This window comes from Macrotis lagotis, chromosome 1 (genome assembly GCF_037893015.1).
Source record: "Macrotis lagotis isolate mMagLag1 chromosome 1, bilby.v1.9.chrom.fasta, whole genome shotgun sequence".
NCBI classification, from domain to species: Eukaryota; Metazoa; Chordata; class Mammalia; order Peramelemorphia; family Peramelidae; genus Macrotis; species Macrotis lagotis.
Genome location: NC_133658.1, coordinates 689,748,108 through 689,769,089, shown reverse-complemented (window position 1 = coordinate 689,769,089; position 20,982 = coordinate 689,748,108). Strand labels below are relative to the sequence as shown.

Sequence of the window (20,982 nt, the reverse complement as noted above, 5' to 3'; positions counted from 1 at the left end):
AGGAATTCTTTTTAATTAATCAATTATATGCAGTTAGATCATTGATAATATAAACCAAGACCAAAATAATATTTGACTAAACTAGCTCATTTCTAAAATATTTAAAGATTAAACTGGAAGGACAACGAATAGACATGGAGTATGTAACAGATCTGTCAGCATTTCTATAATGGTCTAATCTAATTAGTGCTGATAGTAGAACCATGCATTAAAATTCTACCACCTCAACATGCAATGTGTTTAGTGCCAAAAATACTTAAAGATGAAGGTGGGAAGTACTGACGAAAGATATTCAGAACAAATAAATGGTAAGTGAAGCAAAAGTTCAAAGACACTTAAAATCAGTTTCTGAGATGTCTCAAAAGAGGGTAAGAGTGCACAGAAAGGAAAAATTAAAAAGCCTTGCTTTTAGGAGACTGTGGTCACATCAAGAACTGCTAAACTTCAACTTGGTGAAGTGGGAAACAGTTCTAAATTGAAGTCAGGAAGACCTGAGTTTAAATCCTGCCTTAGACTAGCTAGATGGACCTTTCACATCACTTAAACTCTCTTAATCTCAGGTTCATCTGTAAAATGGGTAGAACCTACTTCACAAGGTATTGTAAAACTCAAATGAGTTAATATATATACATAACTTTTAGAATCTTAAAATATTATTTAAATGCCAAGCATTAGTATTGCTGTTATTAACTATGTGGATGCTTTCTTAAGCATACAAAATTAGAATGTTCTATGTGTATACTGTGGGAAGAGTTCAGGAATCAGAAGACCCACAATCAAATCCTTACTCTACCACTATGAGGTAATCTTTACTTCTATAGGACTGAATTTATTAATATGCAAAATGAGAAGGATGGATTAGATCTCTAAGGTCCCCTCAAAACATGAATTCATGCAGAGTATCCTTAATGAAAACAAGAAAATAGCTTTACCAGAATATTTTTCTATAATAGTTCACATCCTCATAGTTATACAAATGGGAAGAATGGGGAATACAGTAGTACTATGCTTATTTTCCTATTTTTTTCTTCAAAAAGCCTTGAATTGATTGAACAAAATTAAGCTTTAAAGACTTGATCAAAGTGACTCTCATGTTTAATATTCAAAACTTAGAAGGTTCTATGTCAGTTACAACTATTGAGGTAACCTTGTTCAATAATCTCAATTAATATTTATTTTCTATTGTTATGGAAGAAATCTCATTGGGTCCATAAAGAATTCAAGTTCCTATTGATGACAAGATGCACTAAAATTTATCATATTTGGAAGTGACATTATTCTTATTGAATCGCCCCCTCAACATTACAAAGTATCTTCAAGGAAATTCATACTCAATTGAAAAACAAGGCGAATGAAAAATTTACATTGTCAGCATTATGGCATAAAGTTGGATTAAAAGTCCACTGAGTTATTTCATAAATAGATGCAACTTGGAAAAGAGGTTCAGATGGACAATGAGCTAGGGCTCAGCTTTTGATAGGAAGAGATCAGGTTGTATCACATTTGGAAATCTACAAAGTGCTTAAGAGAAAGTCATCCTCTTAACAGCTACAGAAGATCTCATGCTTGTCCTAGCTGCTAGAGTTCCTAATATATATAAATACATAGATATAGAGATAGAGAGATAGAGATAGAGATAGAGATAGAGATGGAGATGGAGATGGAGATGGAGATGGAGATGGAGATGGAGATGGAGATGGAGATGGAGATGGAGATGGAGATGGAGATGGAGATGGAGATGGAGATGGAGATGGAGATGGAGATGGAGATGGAGATGGAGATGGAGATAGGGAGGGAGATGGAGATGGAGATGGAGATGGAGATAGATATAGATGATATAGATATAGATATATAGATATAGATATAGATCGGAATTCTTGTCCATTTATTTCAACAAATCTTACTTTAAAAGCCAACAAAGGGGTAAGAAAATCTCCTGTCATTATTTTAATATGTCAGAATTACTTCTGTAATATTCAGGCCATTCACGTTCTCTACAAAACTAGCTAATTTTCTTATTTGATTGCATATGTCCGATCTATTAGATTAGAGGCCTGGAGGACTGCTATCATCAGCATAGGAAAAGTCTATATTGATAAAGTCATAAATTCATTGAAATTGTAAAGTATATATATCATGCTTTAAAGTAAGTTTAAATATAAATAGCAGTGAATTGCTTTTATCCAACATTACTTTACACATTATTTTGATCACCAAGTTTCCATGTATCACCACTTAGGAAATACTGCATTATGCTTTCTAAATAATGAGTTAACATTACTCCACCTTGCTTAGGACATCTCAAATGAATGTCTTGGACATTTAAGTTGCTTTTTTCAAAATATTCTAATAAAGAATTCAATTTCTGTTATATTCTATATCTTCTCTTTCTAATCTAGTATTGTTTTATATACACATACATGTATACATATACATAAACATATATACATATATATATATAGTCAACTATATAAAATGTTGTCTCCCCTGGGTGGATTAATTAATATCTCTTAGTAATTTTAGGTGTACTATCAGAAACAATACATGCCCTTTAAGATATCTTTGAAGTCATGAAAATATCATATATGTAAATGCAATACTTGTAGAAATAAGCAATAATTGTAGGAATAAGAGTTTGTTAGAAATCGTGGCAAGTGAATTGATTAAGTATTTGATGATTTGTGGTAGAATAATGAGTTTTCAGAAGGAAGTAGAACATTAAAGCTTAAGAAGTATCATTCTGTTGAGGTCCATGGCTGAGCTATGGAAGGATCTTGATTTTGTCATTAAATGGCACTGTAGGATGAAACTTTATTAACCTTTCTGGCTATAATTATAAGTAGGGTGAGGTTCTGAATGAACAATGACTCTGACATCCCTGCCCTGAGCCCTCACTTGTCTTCATCAGTTCACACCTATTTTATAGCCAGGGTGATTTTCCATAGATGCATTACCCTATACTTGCCTGTGTTTAAGCTCACCTGCCATTTTCCAACCCCCTCAAATAGCCTTTCAGGGCCTCCCTGGAGATCTTTGGCTTCTTGGCCTGGAATTCACTGCCAGGAAGAGCTCAGTATTATCTATAAACCCAGAGATGTTGCTGTGAACTCCCTCTTTCAGATCATTTGTAAAACTGTTAACTAAGACCAGTCCTGGCAAAACTCCCTGGAGGGATAAACATAGAGAACCAGCATGGGATAAGTGTAAAAAACCAGGAATGAATGAAGTAACAGGCGTACTTTGGGCAAAATCAGGGGTGAGAAGCCATGGCAGTTAGGAAAATAAGTGACAGTGAGGCTAATAGGATAACATTAAACAGTGTTTTAAAGGTAAAAGGAGAGCAGACAACATCTATTGGGGAACAACAGGATAGCATAGTGATGAAATTCAGTAATAGAAGACATATTACAGTCACCTTTTGATTATTAGTTCTAGAGAAGGAGACCATTGGTGTTCATGGTAGAGGATGATGGAGAATAAGCTAACACACAGCTGGAAAGATAAGCTTTATCATTGGGCATCAGTTATGAGGTGGTGAGTTAGCAATGAGAAATCCATCCGCAGATCCCATGACAGTAAAGATGGAGGTGGTGATAGGGAAAAGGCAAGGAAGAAAGAACTCTACAGAGTCCAAAGGGGGACATAGTTATGCTAGCTTGGCTACTTTGTGCCTGTGTATCCTTAGGCATTTACCCTCTGAGTGCCTGTTACCTAATGTGTAAAGTCTTTTTCAACTCAAACATTTTTTGATTTTGGGGAGGGGAAAGGAAAGGGACTGCAGAATCAGACTAGGCATCAGGGGAAGCTGGTCTAAGATCAGGAAAGGGGAAGTTAGGGCTGTGGGAATAGCTAGGAGTGGGGAGATAACTTGAATTTCATGCTGCTAATCTGAGCACAGATAATATGAATTAGACCACATTGTATCTGAAGGCAATGAAGAAGATAATTGTGACAATAACCTTTGGATTGAATGAAGGCGAAAAACCATAGTCTGGAGAACTGACTGATGAAAAGGTTAAGCTAGAAGATAATTAGGGTTCTGGCAATTCTCAAGGAAAGGAATTGAAAGATTTGGCAATTTCCTGGGTGTGCAGGGAAGAGAAAAAGGAAATATAAAGACACCAGATTGGCAGGGTTGACAGAAAGGGAGGAGGAAAGGTTTGGATAGGTTGTAACCTCAATTTGATTTTATAATTAAAATTCTGGAGTTAGAACTCCGAGGAAAGCTGATACATGATGATGAAGGCACTACCTTAGAACAATGGACCTCCCGTGTCCTTTCCTTTTGAGTGATTTGGATGTAGCTAGAATGATGACAATGCTTGATCTGTCAGTGATACCCACTCTATCTCCTGCTGCTCCTCTCCCTGGCTTATAGTCTCTCCTTCCTCAAATTTTCCTAGAGTAGTATGTCTGAATTGCTCCTTTGCCCCCATTATTGCCTAATTTGAATTATTCTTGTCTATGCTCATTCCTACTAACATAGAAAGTAAACTCCTGGAGGACAGGACTAGATCATGTAAAAAATATTTGTTCATATCAAGAGCCTGGCACAGTGCCATGCATATAATCATTGCATTTAATTGAATGATTTTTGGTTTATTTTACAATGGTGCCACTTAGCAATATTTATTGAATGCCTACACTATGATGAAACACAAAAGATTTTTTAAAAACACATTTACACACACACACACACACACATACACATATATATAGGATACATAATAAATAGAAATAAAATACATAATTGAGAACACATACACTTATATAAGCTGAAGAAAGTATTTTGTTTTTCTTGTTCAGTCATACCTGATTTTTCATGGTTTCACTTAGGGTTTTCTTGACAAAGATAATGGAATGATTTGCCATTTTCTTCTCCATCTCATTTTTATAGATGAGCAAACTGAGACAGAGTTAAGTGACTTGCCCAGGAAGTTATAAACCACCAAATGAAAATGAATGAAATAGAAACTAACAATATACATTCTGAAAAAATTCTGACTAGAGAGGGGAACAGACTCATGATGGATCAATAGTTGAAGATTCCTGGAGAATTTGAGTTTGTGTCTATATTTTTAAGGTGGTGAAAATATAGATTATCAGAGAAGGAGAACATTTCATATATCCTATACCTTTACAAAGGCAAAGGTTAAAAATGACATGTGCATGAACAAAGATTTAAAATGTGGACAAAATCTATATGTTAAAGAAGACAGGGCATTATTAAATAAGAAAAATTAAGCTACAGGGCACTATTAAATAAGCAAAAAATAACTATGTCAACTGAATATAATACTGATAACAAAAAAAATTTCCATTTATCCTTTTATTTATTTGTTGTATTTATTTCTATTTATTCTATTTTATCCTTTATAAATAACATTATTTAAATCCACGGTGACTCCTTTTAAAATATATAATTATGAGCTGTGATTTTCCCAGGATCTCAGGAATGCAAAGGAACTCAAATGCCATCCTTTGTATATTTGCCCAGTAATTTATGGTTAGGAGCCAGACACAGAATTACATGTACCATAATCTGAGATGACTATCTGTGATGGCTAGAGAAGGTGCCTTTGGGTATGAGCTTGCACCAACCATTATTGCTAGAGAGTAAGAGAAAGAATACTTAAATAGCTTTTTCTCTTCTAATTTACTTATCCTTCTACCATAATGAGATTTTATATATGACACTTTGCCCTATTAATGACAGTGAACTTTATAAAATATTGGAATCATTTGAAGTGTTTCATAAGCAAGGATTGGTTAAGTTCCTTTTAGTTTTGAAACTAACACAGACTCTCTGATTAACCTAAGGAGACTGGGATGATTAAACAGTGGCTAATAATAAAATTGAAAGATTGAAAAAGCAAAGTAAACTGTGAAATAAACACTAACCCTTATTTGTCCTTAAGATTAGTGAATCAGGTTAATTTTAAGATGAATTAGGTAACAAACTGAATGAAGAGAGTGATATGTATGTCATGAAGTTATTGGAAAATTATATTGATCAACAAATATTTTGAGTATAATTGTGTGTTTAACATGGTTCTAAGTTCCATAAGTAGATATTGAAATATAATATTTATGCATGGTTTTATCTTGGCTATGTATATATATATATATATTATAAACACATGCATATGTTGAATATATGGGTGCAAGTATGTATGTACCCATAGATGTGTGTGTGATTTCCACAAAGGTTCATTTTAATGGAACTTTGCATCTCACCCAAGGTCTTGGTTACAATAATTACAATGGACACCGTATTTTAAATAAATATTTCATAAGGTGAATTGTTGAAGATGTAGTCTTTATCTTGGAAGGAGGGAACTCACAATCTAGTTGGGGAAACAAAACTAACCTTTCCTCTAATTGTCAAATAATTTGGAGATATGTGTTTATAGAGATATGCTTCAGTATTGTGCATTTGTTCTGGCCAATTTGATTGTCTTAAATTATTACTATGGGGAGAGGTGATAGGAGGAAGCAAGAACAGATGAATAGGAAAGTGATTGAATATGGATTAAGAATATTGCAAAAATGAGAATATATTTTATAAAAAGCTTCATGGTCATTAAGGCAGCCCAGTATGGGTTAAAATGAGTTATATGGGTTAAAATAAGAGAATTTAGTTTTCAAAGTATATTTAAGATGTTAACTTTTTCCAATACATTGGGAACTCTTTATTCATTATTTGTTTTTTTAGGCATATCTTCCCTTACTCTAAGTTTTACTTCTTCCAGAAAACTTTCTCTCATCATTTTCTAGTCTTAAGGAGAGCCATTTCATCCTTATACTTCAGTAATAATAATATTTAGAGCAGTTAGGTGATACAGTGGATAGTGCACCAGACCTGACTGAAGTCATGAAGATGTGAGTTCAAATTTGGCCTCAGATACTAGCTGGGTGACTCGGGGTAAATCATTTTATCCGGTCTGCCTCAGTTTTCTCCTCTGTAAGCTGGAGAAGGAAATGATAAACAACTCTAATATTTTTGCCAAGAAAACTCCCAAAAGGGGTCACAAGAGTTGGATATGACTGAAAAAACTAAACAGTAATAATTAGTAGATAGGAAACTGAAGGCACTTAAAAGATTTGTCTAGGATCATATTCCTAGTATCTGAAGCTAGATTCAAACTCAACTTCCTGATTCTGTCAGTTATTTTGTATAGTAGGTTACCCAATTGCCTCCAAGAGCACATACTCTTTATACCACTTATTTGGTACTAATCATATGTGGTTTTGTGTTGCTACTTGACACTCCATGACTCTGCACTTTATCTCTTTAGCTAGTTGGTGAGGCCCAGATGGCAGGAGTCATGCCATATTTTGTTGTATTCCTCCATAGCATTTAGTGTAGAGCCTAGGGCAGATAGATGGTATAGTGAATAAAGTTCTGGGTCTGGAGTCAAGACCTGAGTTTAAATATGGTTCCAGACACTTACTAGATGTGTGACCCAGGACAAGTCACTTATCCCCGTTTACTTCAGTTTTCACATCTGTAACATGAGTTGGAGAAGGGAATGGCAAACCACTTCAGTATTTTTGCCAAGAAAACCCCAAAGTGGAGTCATGGAGAGTTTGACAGACAACAACATTGCTTTTTTTTTTAAATCACAATATGAATTACATATTAAACATTTATTTATTTGATTCAATTTGAGAAACATTTATTATGTACTCATGAGCAAAGTATTCTTCCTGAATTGTCTTGTGTCCCTGAGAGTACATATCTAGGTAATTAATAAGACTTTATTCTCATTCTAATGTTGCAGAAAAAGCAAATAACTCCAGAGTCAGAAGACCTGTAATATTTGTTATATCTTCCATCTTTAAGCAAATCATTTAGCCTCCCTGGACCTCAGATTTTTTTGTCCATAAAAGGAGAGGGATGGCCTCAGTGGCCTCTAAGGTCTCTTCCAGTTCTAAATGGATGATCCTGTGATTTTTCTCTCTTTAAACTGTCTCCCTTAGAAATCTCACCCATTTCTGCAGCTGCAAAAGATTCCCAAATCCATATTCCCCATTCTTCATTTCTCCCTTTATTATTTCTTTGGTTACAACTGTTGCCTAGATAGAAGTTATCTCCTTTCCCTCAAGTCTCATCCTTTCAGACTTTTGAGTAGATGACCTGGGTGTTCCATAGGTATTTCACTCAATGTCTGGGTTATATAGGATGTTCTAAGAGGACTAGCATCTCTGGTGTGAGGGTTTGTCAAATCCTTTCCAGGGCTGTTCATATCCACCTTTGTTGTCTTCCTTTCCACTCAGCCTGTGTGGTTCCAAGCAGCTATATAGCATGCGTAGACCACACCCGATAAACTTTTTCAGCGGATGGGCTAAACCAGGTTGAGGGAACTGATGGTCCTCAAATTAACTGATGAGTTAGGGAAATATCTACCCCCACATGTGAAGACTTCCCCCAACAGAATGAGTATATGAGAATAATTTATCCCAATAGATCATGAAAGTGGCTGAAGCAGACACTGTGGAATGCTTAGAGCTGGACCAGACATCAAAGACACCAAGATCATCCACTGCATCCAGGGTCATCACTAGTGGTCTGAACCTTTGTTGTGTCATTGGACTTAATGACTGGAAGAGAAAATGACCCTGGTGAATTTATGCAACTGGCCCACTTCAATTCAATTCATGCACAAGTCCACGATGTCACGGGTCGAGATTGGTCCTCTTAGAAAACAAAGGATAACAACAAAGTCAATAACTAGAAATCGTTCAAGAAGTATCCCGGAATATTAGGAAGATCCTCCAATGTCAAGTTTACATCTGAATGCTCAGGATGAGGGATGGATGGATGGGTTTCTTCTTGGTGAGCCTTCGTGAAAGTACCAACTCAGAGGGGACTTATTGAACCTTCACCTTTCTCTCCTCTAGAACAAGGCTTCAGCCCTCTATGGCTTGGGGTTCGAGTGGTTTTTATTCCATCATGGCAAGGTGGAAAAGTTCAGTTGGGTCTCAGCTGGGAGGCTCATGGGGATGGCTTTGGCTGGTGTGCAAGGACGGGAGCCTGCTGCAGGGCTAGGCAGACCCGGGTGAGCGGCTCCCCGAAGGGGCCCGCTGCCCTCTTTCTTCCCGGGGCGGTGGAGGGGTCTGGGGGCAAAGCTCGGCCAGTGGCCGGTCCCGCGGTCCGGGCCGGGGTCATAGCCGCTGCCAGAGGGTAGGTGGTGCTGTTGCCGAGACCGTGGCTCGCTCATTGGCGCGGGGAAGAGAGGCGGAATGTTTAACTCCGTGACATGAAGCGGAAGCGTGGGAGACTCTCCGCACTCCCGCCGCTCGCCTGGGCTCCCGCCGCCTCGGACCCTCGGCTTGCGCTCGGGCTCCCCCGGCCGCCCGCTCCTTTGCGCCAGGTGCAGAGGGGGAGGCAGGTAAGAGGCGCGGGGGCTGGGGGGAGGAGAAGCGGGCCCGCCGTGGGGCGCGATCCTCCCGCTGTCACCGGGCCCCTCGCTTGTAGGCCCGGGCCGGGACTGCGGCGTGCGCCCGGGGACGGGGAGGCCGCAGGGGGCCCCTCCGGAGAGCGGGAGCCGGGGTGGCGGGGGCACGGCCCGGAGGGGCGCCGACCCCTGGGGAGCCAGTGGGGAGCGGCGCCCCGGACAGAAGGGGGCCGGCCGGCCCCGGCGCTGCCGGGGAGTCCGAGTCCGCACGTCCGGCGGCCTGGACTGGGGCTCGGGCCGGGCCAAGTGTCGCGCACGAAAGTGCAGGCTCCTGGCGGCTCCTCCCCTGGAAGGGCGCCGCGGGCCAGGAGCGAGCTCCCCTTTCTGCCTTTTCCATCCTTAAAGCGCTTTGCGGGCTCCCCGGGCGCTTAACTGGACGCGCGACCCGCCGCCGTGCCCGAGGAAGCCGCCAACTTTCCTGCAGATCCGACAGTTTTTCCCTCTGCCTCCTCTCCGCCGGCCTTCCTTCTCTCTCGCCCTCCCCTCCCTGGCTCTGGTCCTCACCGCTTTGGGGAGACACCGGGTTCTCCCTGTTTATGCACCTCACCTTTTCTCTCTTTGGAAAGAGTACGCTTGCAGAAAGTAAAAGAAACATAAACAAACAAGAGGACTTCGTAACTGGCCTTTTGTTCAGACAGCATTGCGCCTGTCAAATTGGGGCAACATGTCCTCTAAACGGAGATCATAGGGCACTTTACTTGCCCTTCAGACTCCTGTAACAGTGGATGCATTCCGTAATTGTAGATTACCGCAAAATTAGGACGGTATAAAGGACACGTTGGCCTTTTCCTCTGATCGTAAACAGTTATAAAAAAGAAAAACCACGTTTGGTGTCTTCTCTACACTTCAACTTTTGAGAGGTTTTCTCCCCTCTTCAAGTTTCAAAAAGGAAGCAATATTGTGTGGTCCTACTGATCCCGGGGACTGTCTTCCTGTCAAGTGAATTAGCCCACCTACTTTTTTAGCAAACCAACCACCATGGGATTCCTTACCTGATTGGTCTTTTTCATTCTTTGTAAAACTTCAGTGATATTTTGATAATATTGAATTACCCTCAAAAAATAAAGCTGTTGTCAATAAGTTGTCGGATTTAAGAATCGGTATTTGTGGAGTGTTTTGGAGTCTTCCTCTTCTACCTACAGCATGATTCTATTTATTGCTATTGTTTTTAGTCATGAGGTGAAGCTGACAACAACAGATCGGACCGTACCAAAAAAACGTGGCAATAATTAACTTCCATGCTTTGTGTAGACATCCTATTGTAGAAAAAAATCGTTGGGATTTTCCATGAATTGGCTTTTTTCTATTAAAACATGTTTATTTTAATGTTCATGCTGATTTCAAAATATCTAAATTCAAACTCCTCTTTTTGGCCTCATTTGAAATATCCTAGAAACATTTCTGCAAGGCACAGACAATAAAGGCATTCAAAACTAGTTTCTTTTTTTTCCTGCATAGCAAGTCCATTTCAGGCAGTTTCATTCCTTTTTAATTTTCAAAGACAAAAGAGATGACTGCATTATAATTATAGCATTGGTCCTTTGTAGAGCCTTTGTTCTAAGCTCATGCTACACTGGTGAGAGATTTTACAGAATTACAGAATTTTCTATAAGTTGGAAGGTAACTCAGAAATCATAGAGTTCAACCCCCCTCATTTAAGAATAAGGCCCAGAGATTTGAAGCAACTTGCCTATGGTCATGGAACTATATGGGGGCATCTTCAGGTATGGAAACTATGACTTTTGATTCCGTGTCCAGCATACTTTCTATATACTCCACTACAATTCTGTAAATGTATATATGAATTAAAGAGTAATATATATATATATATATATATATATATACATATTTATATTAGGTTTCTTTAATCCTTTTGAGTTTAATTTCCTTAAGGTGAATGTGTTGTTGTAATTTTTTAAACAGAGAAAGGAGAATTAATATTTAGCTCCTCAGTTTTGGCAAACCTGTATATTTTTTCAAGTTCATGATAATTTAACTGAACAGCAAAGATTTTTCTTTATCATTAAAGTAAATAAGTAACTAACTTGCTTTCCATTACCATTGAAGGGAATGTCAAGCTATCTTAAAGACTAAAAGCAATATCCAAATATTAAGTACAAAGATTTTGGTCTAAAAATGGATAGTCAAAGATCTTGGGAACCAAGGAACCTTCTTTCCAAATAAGGAAACTTGGCAAGTAATCCTGTGTATTCTAAGTTAGCACAAGAGTGAGTGCTATTGGCAATATATTGGCAGTGTGCCTATCTGGAATGAGCAGAGAAACTGACTTTGACAGGGTTACAAAATTTTAAACTGAAGTAATCAGGGGTGTGGGATGAATAATCTAATTATCAGGGAAAGCATTTGAGAAAACAAAATGGGGATAATAGGAAGAGAAGCCAGAAATAAAGCTATTGTAGTGTTCATTGCAGCTAAATGGCAAATTGGATAGAGCTCTAGGTCTGGAGTCAGGAAGACTCATCTTCCTGAGTTCAAATCTGGTCTCAGACAAAAGTCACCCTGGCAAGTTTATAATCCTGTTTACCTCAGTTTCCTCATCTGTAAAATGATCTGGAAAAGGAAATGGCAAAGTGCTCCAGTATCTTTGACAAGAAAACCCTAAAGGGTGGCTAGGTGGTACAGTGGATAGAGCACCGGCCTTGGAGTCAGGAGTACCTGAGTTCAAATCTGGCCTCAGACACTTAATAATAATTACCTAGCTGTGTGGCCTTGGGCAAGCCACTTAACCCAATTTGCCTTGCAAAACCTAAAAAAAAAAAAAATCCAAAGAAAACCCTAAAAAGGGTCAAAAAGAGTCAGTCACAACTGAAGAACAATAAAAAAAAGACAGTGTTGAGTGCAAAAGCAAAGTAGACATTGGATTCTTTCTAAAGAAGTATCTGATGAGCTTGTGAATCCAGGTTATGAAGAAAAAGAAGAAGGAATTTCAGGTCTTGAGGGAGATATTTGTGCAAATTGACCTAAAATTCTTAGAACAAGATAATCTAAATGCTATACTCCTAGAACCAAAAGTAGTCATTTAAATGATCTGTTTTTCATTTTCTTACAACCAATACAGTTTGTCAATTTTTCTTGTCTACCAAAGAAAAGTCAAGGTAAATTTTGGTCTGACTTGGATAGATTGATTCAGGGAGGTGACATTCTTTTGAGCTATGGACCCTATCCCATTGTCTTCGCAGATCTTACATACTTATGTCATTGAAAAATTCAGTCCATACATTCTTCAAATTTATCAACTATTACTAGAAAGCCATACCTGGTTTGGGAGGAAAGTAATAAATATCTGAAGTTTAGATGGATTTCCTTAATATTTGGGACTTGTTCTAGTTTTTCCTGGCACAAATTGTTTAGGGATAAAGGCCAGATTTGGGATTTTATTGATCTAGAAAAAATCCTCAGGTGAGGAAATTCTATAGGTCAGAAGTTTCTTTACAATTTATTATAAATTTATAGTATAAGAGAGTTGCCTAAAACTTCAAGAGGTTAGGTGATTTGCCCAGTCACACAGCCATTATGTATCAGAGACTACTGCATCAGTAGCTAAATAAACTTAAATAAAATTTTATGGGGCAAAGTGTTTGCACTTTGCGCTTGAATTTCAGATGAATGGTATATCAATCCAAGTATTTAGAAAAAAAGTATAAAACTGAATTGCATATAAAAGGAGAAAAAATTGATTGAGGATGAGCTACTTTTGAGTAATACAGTTTTAAGTCAGAATTTGTCTTGACATTTGTCTTTAGAATTGTTCCCTTTGCCTACTCCTGCCCCCTACTGGGCAGGCACATCTCCCAGCTCCTCCATTCCACCTTTCAAGTGCTTAGGGTCCCCCATAGCAATGTCCATGATCCAAACTCTTTTTCCTTTCTTCTGATTCCAATTAAAACATGCCTATCCTGTCTCATATGCCCTAAAGGACTTGCTCTCTTCTAGGAAACCCTGACAAACTAGTTTTTGCTGATGAGTTAGTCGATTCAATTCCATGAATGCTTATTAAGAACCTACTATGTACAAGTTGATTAGTCAATTAATTTACTACTGAGTACCCTCTCACATAATCAAATTTTTTAAACCAGAGAAAATGTACATTGTTCTAAAAAGTTGTCGGTAGTAGAAAGATAAGATAAATAGGGAAACAAAGCCTTGGATCTTAGGGCTTAGGGAGATGTTCCTAAGCAAAAAGAATTTGTCATCTGGTGAATGTTATGAATGTTGTGCAAGGGGTAGCTTGAAAGGATAGTGATTCCCCAAAAGAGTTTCAATGAAAGTTGCTTTGTCAGATTATAGACCTTATCAGTTGATTTGAAAGCAAGATGAGGGAGTGGTCTCAGATTTACTTGCCATCTTGTAAGGATATGTTCTTTTTTAAGGAATTTGGTCCTGGACTTTTTGACATTGACTTAGATAAAGACATATTCATGATTATCAAATTTTGGGTGATATGAAATTGAGATGAATAGATAGCAGGGTCACAATCCTAAGAGATCTGAACAGACTAGAACAATCTACCAAATCAAATATAATGAAATTTAATAAAAATAAATGTCAATTCCTACACTTCAAAGAAACTCCTTTAATTACAAGATAGAGGGAGAATGGTTATTTGGAATTTCATGTGAAAGAGATCTGGTGATTTTAGTGCATTTTTCTTGTTCAGGCATTCCAGTTCTGTCCAATTCTTTGTGAACCCATTTGGGGTTTTCTTGGCAAGAGATAAGGAAACTGACACAAACTCGTTTAAATGACTTGCTTAGAGTCATGCAGCTACTAAGTGTCTAAAGACTAGATTTGAGTACAGGTCTCTTTGACTTTGGTGCTCCCTTCACTGTACCACCTATCTGCATAGTATTAGTATAAAATATAATATGTATTGCATAGTATTAATATATAGTATGCATTGCATAATAACAATATGAATAATTATATTAATATAAGGTAATATAATATCTGCTATATGATATAAGTGTGATATAAGACTATGGTACAAAAGAAATAATATCCAGCTGTTGTACAGTGCAAAAAGAATATTGATAAGAGGTAGCTGGGTGGTGCAGTGAATAGAGCACTGGTCCTGAAGTCAGGAAGACCTGACTTTAAATCTGGCCTCAGACAATTAATAATTACCTAGCTGTGTGGCCTTGGACAAGTCACTTAACCCTGTTGCCTTGCAAAAAAACTAAAACAAAACAAGAAGAATATTGATTCTGGAGACCAAGCTCCTAAGTTCAAAACCTGCCTATGGGGTTTACTACATGTATGATCTTAGGCAAATCACTTCACCACCCCCAACCTCAGTCTCCCCTTATTTAAAATAAGGAAGTTATATCAAAAGCACCTGAGGTCCCTTCCAGTTTTTATATCTATTACAGTCATACTACACTGGAGTACTGTATTAATTATGATCACTTTATTTTAGGATTGTTGACAAGTTGGAACATGCCCACAAAAAGTTAACCAAAATAAGAGTACTATAGGATGGTTAGTCAGATCAGCTAGATGGCATAGTGGGTTAAGAGTGGTAGACTGGATATCAAGAAGACCTAAATTCAAATTCCACCTCAGACACTTAGCTGTGTGACCTTGGCAAGTAACTTAATCTCTCTCATCTTAACTGAAGTTAACTGAAATATTTAACTTGTAGATTTAGACAAGACATAATATACATAGGCAAATAGTTGATGGACTATCATATTATGGATCCAGGTAGACAGAACTTGGAAAAATGAGAGGACAATTGCAGAGATGTATTTAAGTTTCATATCGGGGACGGGGGAAGAAACAAACAAAAAAAAAGGGGGGGAGGGATTATGTAACAAAATAAAACAACCATGACAACGACAAAATCCCTTTCCTAACAATTAGAGATATCCAAAAGAAAACAACCTGACAACAACAAAACCCTTTCTTAACAATTAGAGATATCCAAAAGAAGAAGGTACTGCTTTAGAAGTAATGATTTTCCCCTCACTCAAGTCTTTATGGAAAACCAATATGATCACATGTTGATTACTTGTCAGAAAATATTGTAGAAAAGAGCAACTAGGTGGTGCAGCGATGTAGTGGATAGATTCCTGGAATCAGGAAGACCTGACTTCAAATTCTGCCTCAGATATTTATTAGCCATAAGAGACTGGGCAAGTCACTTAACTCTGTTTGCCTTAGTTTCCTCATCTGCAAAATGGGCTAGAGAAGGAAATGGTAAATCACTACAGTATCTTTGCCAAGAAAATTGAAAATGGGGTCATGAAGAGTTTGACATAATTGGATGACTGAACATTTATAGAGAATTCATATGCAGGGATTATGGCTTCTATAGTCCCTTCCAGCTATGAGTCTCTTTGAAGTTCTATGAATTAACTTTGAGATCTTGCTTACTCTGAGCATGAACACTCTTAACAAGATGTTTCTTTATACCTAGGGAAGAATATTTTTCCTTTGAAAAAATTGTCATGTGAGTGTGTGTGTGTGTGTGTGTGTGTGTGTGTGTGTGTGTGTATGTGTGTGTTTTATGTACTCTATATAATTTGGTGAGGTTTATGGAACCCTTCTCAAAATAATATCAAATGCATAAAATAAAATAAGAATAGAAAGAAAATAATTGTTTTTAAATAGTTATTTTAATGATTTTTAAAAGGTTAAGGACCCCCTGCCATACAGTATTTTCTACAATAGAATTGTGAGTTTTTTAAATTGAAAAGGACTTCAAGGACCATCTAATCTGATTGCTACCTGTAAAAAGAACGCTCGATCTTTAAGAGATCTGCCAAGGGCACATCCAATCAGTCTATAAAGTCCTCCAATGAGAGGAATCCCCTACCTTCCAAAGTAACTTTAGCCTCTGATAAGTCATAAGGCATTTTAGGTTGATGATCATTGCAGACGATTGAGGGAAATATTTTTTGTCACATCATAGTAAATAGGTATCCACCCAGAAGGAGGCCTATTAAGTTAAAGAGTTCTGTCCCATTACTACACATGTATATATTTTTGGGAGCTAACTGCTCCCCTGCCTCTTAATATCATCATCTTCTAAAATAATCTGTTGTTCAGATCCAATAAGGTCTATAAGAGTTTAGAGAGATATGTTTCTAAATTGGACTTAAATATATTATTACAGCAGTGTTTATTTCTAGTTTGTGAACTATGGGGAAATTGTCTTCTAATATAAAATCTGATCTCTGAAGGATATTATAAATGTACTTAGTAACTATGTAAAGAGTATGAGAAATAGTCAGAAAGAATTTAGAGGTTATGTAAATAGGGGAAGTTATGACCCTAAGGTTATAACTTAAACCTGGTGGGACCATATTCATAACTACTTTTTAGCATAGTTTAGTATAATCTTTTTTCAAGGGGAACCAGAAAGTCTAAGAAAACTGTCATTAACCATAATTTTTAATCATGTCAAAAGTCATAGGAGAAATGAAACAGTGTAGTAAAGTTACTAGAGCATTAGATTCAGTCAGGAGACTTGGACTATGTCTCTACTTTGTCACTATTGGCAAGTCAAGGTCACTTCTCTGGGACTCAGTTTCCTCATCTGTAGAATGGAAGTGTCAGATTAGATAATTTCCCTTATAGCACTAAATTTACAATCTCATGTCCTAATAAAGGTCCACACATTCTGGGGAGCCTAGCCTGACCTTGGCCTGGACTTGCAGTATTATATCAACAGAATATAGTTTAATAGTGAAGAATGCAGACCTGAGTTAGGATCCAAGAATTGAAAAACAAACAGAAACTTCATTAAGCTATATGCTAGTTACACTAAGATTTTAAAGGCATATTTTGCTCTCTACATATAGGGAATGTGGGGGAAGACTTGTAGGAAAAAACGTCTCATGCTTCTCAGGACCCACCACTCCATTCCCAAATGATATAATAAACTCTGATCATAACTATTACTGTGCTCCTTTGGGGATGCCACAAGACTCATGGCATCCATGAGAGAAAGAATAGTGCTGGATCAGAGTCAGAGAATTATACAGTCTTAAAAATCAGAAGATGCCCAAAAGATTTTCTTGTCTAACTTCCATTCCTCCCCTTCCCCCATCTGGTACTTGTCCATTTTCCACTGGAGCACTTCGAATAACAAGGACTTGCATTTTCACTAAACAATCCTTTCTGTTGTTGAAAGCTTCAATTGTTAGGAAATTCTCTTTTTTTGAACTGAAATTTGCCTCCTTTTTACTCTCCCCCATTTGCTTAGTTCTATCTTCTTGAACTATAAGGAATAAGTCTGATTCTTCTTCTATGATGGACCTTCAAATATATTTGAAGGCAGCTTTGTTTCCCATTATTTATCTCTTCTCTAGGCCATTTTTCTCAGTCACACTACATTTGCATCTTTGTCTGTTCTGGTCACCTTCCTTTTAACAGGTACAGATTCAAGTGACCCTCATTAAACTGTAATATTCAAAATTAAACCCATTGCTCATAGCAGCCATTGTTACTATCTTCTCCTTGCCATATAGAGTGGAGTAGCATATTAAACTTATACACCTTCATCTGTGTATGCTAAGCCAAAAAAAAGAAAACTTATAATTTAAATACTTTCACCTTTTTATTCTGCTTATGAGTGAATCTGAGATGGAAGAAGTGTCTACATTGAATAGTAGGATCATAAATTTAGAGCTGGAAGGGACCTTAGAGACCTATCCCCCTCATTTTACAGATAACAAAACTGAGGCACAAAAAAGTGAATTGACTTGCCTTTAACATTAGGCAGGATTGACCCTGGGCAAATTACTTAACCCTACTTGACTCAGTTTCTTCATCTGTAAAATGAGTTGAAGAAAGATATGGCAAACAATTCCAGTATCTCTGCCAAGAAAACCCCAAATAGGGTAATGAAGAGTCCGATGCAGCTGAACACAATAGGAACAATTCTGAGTTCAAGTCCAGTGTCCAATGCTCCCTAATTATCCACCTCTCTATTTTCTTGTGCTGAGTGTGACTCTAGAATCTTGTTCATCATGCCCATAAAGTGGGCAGTTTTTTTCATTCTGCTTAGGTTGGTAGTTCTAATGAGAAAGATATTCTTGGTTGATCTTAGCATTCTGGGTCAGCTTGGAAAGTTCCTGCTGTGTTCCCTTTGACTTCTTTGTGTACACTCTTGTCTCATAGACAAGCAGGAAGAATAAAGACACGTGATTGGGTGATAAACTTCTAATATAATTACAATGTGAAGTTCCTTTGAATATCTTCCCTTTTTTGTATTTTCTTTCAGCCAAGTCTTTACTTGTTTTTGTTTCCTTGTATTTGAGTAGAAGTCCCTGGTTCTTGGCTTTTTCTTATCTGCAGCTCAGTTAGATATAGCAAAAAAAAGTTCAATTGTTATATTAAGGATCTCAAATCCATCTGATCTCTGATATGAACTGTCATTTTTTAAAAGAGACTTAAGAGACTTTAGTCCCTCTCTACCTATAACGGTTTAAAGATTTGCTTAAACTCAATTTTCATCTTACATGCTGACTTCAGGTCCAAGCCTCTACATCAGATTAGGAATCTATTATACTGGAAAATGGAGTGTTGAGGTAGAGTTCATAGGATGAGTAGCAAAATATAAGTGGAAGTGAAGATGATAGAAACTATTTGTACCACTTTGAACCTATTGATACCTGCCAGAGAAGTGCTCTTTCTACCCACCATCAATGGGTTGCTTTCCTAACAAATCCAAAAGCAGTCATAAACTTCTCTTCCCTGCACCCCTTCAAAATGCTTAGCAACAAAGAGTCAAACAGTATTGTTGTTATTAAAGCATAGCAATTTACTATGCAATAAGTGAGCCAGAAAAATGAAATCTGTTTGCTTCATATTGACTAGACCAGCTTTAAGTGTCAATAGCAGACCATATCAACATGGTATTTTTATGAAGTAACCCTGCTTTCCTAGAAAGCAGTCATTTATTGTATCATTGCATTTGCCTACTTTGAATATTTAATATATAAAAAGTATCATGTCATTCGATACACTGTATTGATCTAATTACATTATGCTGATAGAATAATGTATTATTACTGTGCTTCTGTTGTACATATTTTTATACTTGTTCTCTCCCCCATTAGAATGGAAGTGATAGCTATTAATTCATTCTTTATATTCATTCCTATACATAGTATAGCACATGGTAAGCATTTAATAAATACTAATTGGTTGATTAGTTCCTGTCTTAAAAAAGGAAGAAAAAATTAGATAAGAAAGGAGTAAATTGGAATATATACATGTTATTTTTAAAAAATAACTAATATTTGTTATTTTTTATTTTTATTTTACCCACATTTTCTATCTAAGAACACTGCTTTTCAAATTAGAATTGGTATACACTAGTACTCTGGCCTATTCTACTAGTTATTTCCTAAAGTCTAAGCTTACTTTAGCCTCTAAGGAGTTTTTTGGTATATTATCCATACTCTAATAATCTGATAGTTAAATGTAGCTATGCTCTCTTGAATTAAGTAAATTGTAGACTATTTATGTCTGTCACTAAGTTTGCCTCCTAATTGTTGAGTAGCTTTCTTATTGTCTTTTAGTGTAAAGAAGATATCATACAGCTTTTCTTAGCTGTCCCTTGTCCTTGCCCTGGGACCATAATCATATATTTCTTTGATGACATTCTCCATCCAGTTCTTTGTAATTCCTTTTGTTGTTTCACAATTTCATATCCATTATCTGTCTCTCCATTGCCATTTGTCATATATATTTTCAGTTCTTGGGAAACAGAAATGTTCCATGAGCTCCAGCCATTCGATGAACTGATTAGGATACTGATATTAAAAAGATTATTTCTAGGAGAAATACAAAGCAATTAAAGGAGCTGTACAATTTTCCAAAGTCAATGCAGGCTCCACTCATATTTCTGCGCAATCACAGAACTAACTAGATCTCACTCCAGTGGAGGAGAAAGAACTATCTTTAATACAATTATAGAGTATCTTATCACAGCAAAAAAGAGAATACGATACCCCTCTGAAATCACCCAGAGACAAGCTCATCTGGCATGTTTAATTACTGTATGTCTGAGCTTGTGGTATTCAGAAGAACATATGAAGTTAGAAATACTGTCACAGTTTTCAAAATGGCAGCTGTTCTTCCATTTGAGCATCAAAGTGTTTCTGGGTCTTTTACTATCAGAAGTTAAAATCAAATGCAATTTGCCATAGAATCTGTACCTAATATGGAGACAGTTGTTCATTACCCAAAAATGTGGACAAGCAGTACAAATGAAAGCACCAATATATCCCTTATTGTGGAAGCTAAAACATTCAATATGTTTATACATTTCCCCACCTGAAAAAAAAATCCCAACTCCAACTATCTTCTGGGAAGAGAACAATGACTGTTTGGGATATAGTATGGTGCTAATCATGCTCTTCTGCAAAAGATTATATTATCATGATAAATACTTTCTGTTTTGAATTTTTTCATACCACTGTAAAGTTAGCAATATAGTCAAAATGACTCAGTTCATAGAAACAGGAATTATCACCTTTGCAGTGCT

At 37.0% G+C, this 20,982-nt stretch overlaps 1 protein-coding gene across 2 annotated transcripts in view; it reads left to right on the top strand.

Annotated features, from left to right (window-relative positions):
• Positions 1–9,287: 9,287 nt before the first annotated feature.
• MAP3K20 (mitogen-activated protein kinase kinase kinase 20) overlaps positions 9,288–20,982 on the top strand; it is a 219,088-nt gene continuing 207,393 nt past the window's right edge. The window contains exon 1 of one of the 2 annotated variants that reach the window (XM_074215694.1): positions 9,288–9,395. The gene's annotated coding sequence lies outside the window, so the exon portion shown is untranslated. The remainder of the gene's footprint in view (positions 9,396–20,982) is intronic. The other variant, XM_074215696.1, reaches the window with a different exon arrangement.